Source organism: Apodemus sylvaticus, chromosome 15 (assembly GCF_947179515.1).
Source record: "Apodemus sylvaticus chromosome 15, mApoSyl1.1, whole genome shotgun sequence".
Taxonomy (NCBI): domain Eukaryota; kingdom Metazoa; phylum Chordata; class Mammalia; order Rodentia; family Muridae; genus Apodemus; species Apodemus sylvaticus.
In genome coordinates, this window is record NC_067486.1 from 54,690,693 (window position 1) to 54,695,378 (window position 4,686).

Below are 4,686 nucleotides of genomic sequence, written 5' to 3' on the forward strand. Positions count from 1 at the left end.
CACAGGAGTTAAGAGTACTTTGTAATCTTCCAGAAGGCTCAGATTTGATTCCCAGCACCCACAGGCTGGCTCAGTTGCCATGGGTAACTCCCAGGAGAACCAATACCTTCTTTTGGACTCTTCATACACCAAGAATTTACATGTTACACATAAATACACACAGTCAAAGCATTCATTCCTCATTCATATAAAATAACACAAACACACACACACAAACACACACACACACACACACACACACACACACACACACACACACACCCTCCACATGCACACACATACACGAGTGTATATTTGTACCTCTTTTGAGCATTTTAGAATTCTCTTCTCGAATTTTCTTCTGTTAATTTAGTCTCAATTTTACTCTGGTCTATAACATGGCTTTGCTTTCATATTTGTTTGGCATTATAGAAATCATGTAGTCTTCTCAATATGTATATTTAGTGTTTTATCTGCTAACAATATTCATTTTTATTATACCAATCTCAAATTTTCTTTTTTTAAATATTTTTATTTTCTATATTCTTTGTTTACATTCCAAATGATTTCCCCTTTCCCAGATCCCCCCTCCCATATGTCCCATAAACCTTCTTCTCTCCATCCATTCTCCAATCACCTCCCTCCTTTTTCTCTGTCCTTATATTCCCCTCCAATCCTTTCCAGGATCAGGACCTTCTCCATACTTCTTCTTGGGAGTCATTTGTTATGTGATTTGTGCCTTGGGTATTCAGAGCTTTTGGGCTAATTAATATCCACTTATCAGAGATTGCATTCCATGTGTATTCTTTTGTGATTGGGTTACCTCGCTTAGGATGATATTTTCCAGATCAAACCATTTGCCTAAAAATTTTGTGAATTCATTGTTTCTAATTGCTGAGTAGTATTCCATTGTGTAAATATACCACATTTTCTGTATCCATTCCTCCTTTGAGGGACATCTGGGGTCTTTCCAGCTTCTGGCCATTATAAATAAGGCTCCTATGAACATAATGGAGCATTTGTCTTTATTGCATGCCGGGGAATCCTTTGGGTATATGCCCAGGAGAGGTATAGCAGGGTTCTCCAGAAGTATCATGTCCAGTTTTCTGAGCAACCTCCAGACTGATTTCCACAGTGGTTGTACCATCTTACAGCCCCACCAGCAGTGGAGGAGTGTTCCTCTTTCTCCACATCCCTCGCCAACACCTGCTGTCTCCTGAGTTTTTGACCTTAGCCATTCTGTCTGGTGTAAGGTGAAATCTCAGGGTTGTTTTGATTTGCATTTCCCTAATGTTGAGCACTTCTTAAGGTGTCTCTCGGCCATCTGAATTTCTTCAGGTGAAAATTCTTTGTTTAGATCTGTACCCCATTTTTTAATAGGGTTATTTGGTTCCCTGGGTCTAACTTCTTGAGTTCTTTGTATATATTGGATATTAGCCCTCTATCAGATGTAGGGTTGGTGAATATCCTTTCCCAATTTGATGGTTGCCGTTTTTGTCCTTTTAACAGTGTCCTTTGCCTTACAGAAACTTTGTAATTTTATGAGGTCCCATTTGTCAATTCTTGATCTTAGAGCATAAGCTATTGGTGTTCTGTTCAGGAACTTTTCCCCTGTGCCCATGTCCTCAAGAGTCTTCCCCAGTTTCTTTTCTATTAGTTTCAGTGTGTCTGGTTTTACATTGAGGTCCTTGATCTACTTGGAGTGAAGTTTAGTACATAGAGATAAGAATGGATCAATTCGAGTTCTTCTGCATGCTGACCTCCAATTGAACCAGCACCATTTATTGAAAAGGCTATCTTTTTTCCACTGGATGTTTTCGGTTCCTTTGTCAAAGATCACGTGACCATAGGTGTGTGGATTCATTTCTGCATCTTCAATTCTATACGATTGGTCCACTTTTCTGTCACTATGCCAATACCATGCAGTTTTTAACACTATTGCTCTGTAGTATTGCTTGAAGTCAGGGATACTGATTCCCCCAGAATTTCTTTTGTTGTTGAGAATAGTTTTAGCTATCCTGGGTTTTTTGTTATGCCAGATGAATTTGAGAATTGCTTTTTCTAACTCTGTGAAGAACTGAGTTGGGATTTTGATGGGAATTGCATTGAATCTGTAGATAGCAAGATGGCCATTTTAATTATATTAATCCTGCCAATCCACGAACATGGCAGATTTTTCCATTTTCTGAGGTCGTCTTCAATTTCCTTCTTCAGAGACCTGAAGTTCTTGTCATATAGATCTTTCACTTGTTTGGTTAGAGTCACACCAAGATACTTTATATTGTTTGTCATTTCAATATGGTGTCATTTCCCTAACTTCTTTTTCAGCCTGCTTGTCCTTTGAGTATAGGAAGGAAATGATTTGCTTGAGTTGATTTTATAACCAGCCACTTTGCTGAAGTTGTTTATCAGCTGTACTAGTTCTCTGGTGGAGATTTTTGGTTCACATAAGTAGACTATCATGTCATCTGAAAATAGAGATAATTTGATTGCTTCCTTTCCAATTTGTATCCCCTTGACCTCCTTATGTTGTCTAATTGCTCTAGCTAGAACTTCAAGTACTATATTGAACAGATGCCTTGTCTAGTCCCTGATTTTAGTGGGATTGCTTCAAGTTTCTCTCCGTTTAGTTTGATGTTGGCTACCGGTTCACAGTATATTGCTTTAAAGACGTTTAGGTATGGGCCTTGAATTCCTGTTCTTTCCAAGACTTTTAGCATGAAAGGATGCTGAATTTTGTCAAATGCTTTTTCTGCATCTAATGAGATGATCATATGGTTTTTTTCTTTGAGTTTGTTTATGTAGTGGTTGATAGATTTCCTTATATTGAACCATCCCTGTATCCCTGGGATGAAGCCTACTTGATCATGGTGGATGATCGTTTTGATGTGTTCTTGGATTCGGTTGGCAAGAATTTTATTAAGTATTTTTGCATCAATATTCATAGGGGAAATTGGCCTGAAGTTTTCTTTCTTTGTTGGATTTTTGTGTGGTTTTGTTATCAGGGTAATTGTGGCTCTATAGAACGAGTTGGGTAGAGTTCCTTCTTTTTCTATTTGGTGGAATAGTTTGAAGAGTATTGGTGTTAGGTCTTCTATGAAAGTCTGATAGAATTCTGCACTGAAGCCATCTGGTCCCGTGCTTTTTTTGGTTGGGAGACTTTCTATGACCCTTTTTATTTCTTCAGATGTTATGGGACTGTTTGGATGATCTATTTGATCCTGATTTAATTTTGGTGTCAGGTATCTGTCTAGGAAACTGTCCATTTCCTCCAGATTCTCCAGTTGTATTGAGTATAATAGGCTTTTGTAGTAGGATCTAATGATTTTTTGAATTTCCTCAGTTTCTGTTGTTATATCTTCCTTTTCATTTCTAAGTTTGTTACTCTGTATACTGTCTCTGTGCCCTTTGGTTAGTCTGGCTAAGGGTTTATCTATCTTGTTGATTTTCTCAAAGAACCAACTCCTGGTTTTGTTGATTCTTTGTATGGTTCTCTTTGTTTCTACTTGATTGATTTCAGCCCTGAGTTTGATGCTTTCCTGCCTTCTACTACTCTTGGGTGAAATAGCTTCTTTTTGTTCCAGGGCTTTCATGTGTGTCATTAAGCTGGTAGTGTATGCTCTCTCCATTTTCTTTTTGGAGGCACTCAGGGCTATGAGTTTTCCTCTTAGCACTGCTTTCATTGTGTCCCATAGATTAGAGTATGTTGTGTCTTCATTTTCATTAAGTTCTAAAAAGTCTTTAATTTATTTTTTATTTCTCCCTTGACCAAGGTATCATTGCGTAGAATATTGTTCAGTTTCTACGTGTATGTGGGTTTTCTGTTGTTTTTGTTGCTATTGAAGACCACTTTTACTCCATAGTGATCCAATAGGAGGCATGGGATTAGTTCGATCTTCTTATATTTGTTGAGGTCTGTCTTGTGACCGTTATATGGTCGATTTTGGAGAAGGTACCATGAGGTGCTGAGAAAAAGGTATATTCTTTTGCTTTAGGATAAAATGTTCTATATATATCTGTTAAATCTAATTGGTCCAAAGCTTCAATTAGTTTCACTGTGTCCCTGTTCAGTTTCTGTTTTCCTGGTCAGTCCATTGAGGAAAGTGCAATCTTGAAGTAACCCACAATTATTGTGTTAGGTGCAATGTGTGCTTTGAGCTTTAGTAAACTTTCTTTTACGAAAGACAGTGCCCTTGCATTTGGAGCATAGATGTTCAGGATTGAGAGTTCTTCTTGTTATATTTTTCCTTTGACCAGCAAGAAGTATCCCTCAGAGTCTCTTTTGATGACTTTGGGTTGAAAGTCAATTTTATCAGATATTAAAATAGCTACTCCAGCTTGTTTCCTGAGACCATTTGCTTGTAAAATTGTCTTCCAGCCTTTTACTCTAAGGTAGTGTTTGTCTTTGACCCTGAGGTATGCTTCCTGTAAGCAGCAAAATGTAGGGTCCTGTTTAAGTATCCATTCGGTTAGTCTATGTCTTTTTATTGGGGCATTGAGTCCATTGATGTTAAGAGATATTAAGGAATAGTGATTGTTACTTCCTGTCATTTTTGACGTTATTTTTTAAATTTGATTGGTTAATTTCTTTTGGGTTTGATGAAAGATTACTATGTTGCTTTATCCAGGGTGAAGTTTCCCTCCTTGTATTGGTGTTTTACTCCTATTATCCTTCGTAGGGCTGGGTTTGTGGATAGATATTGGGTA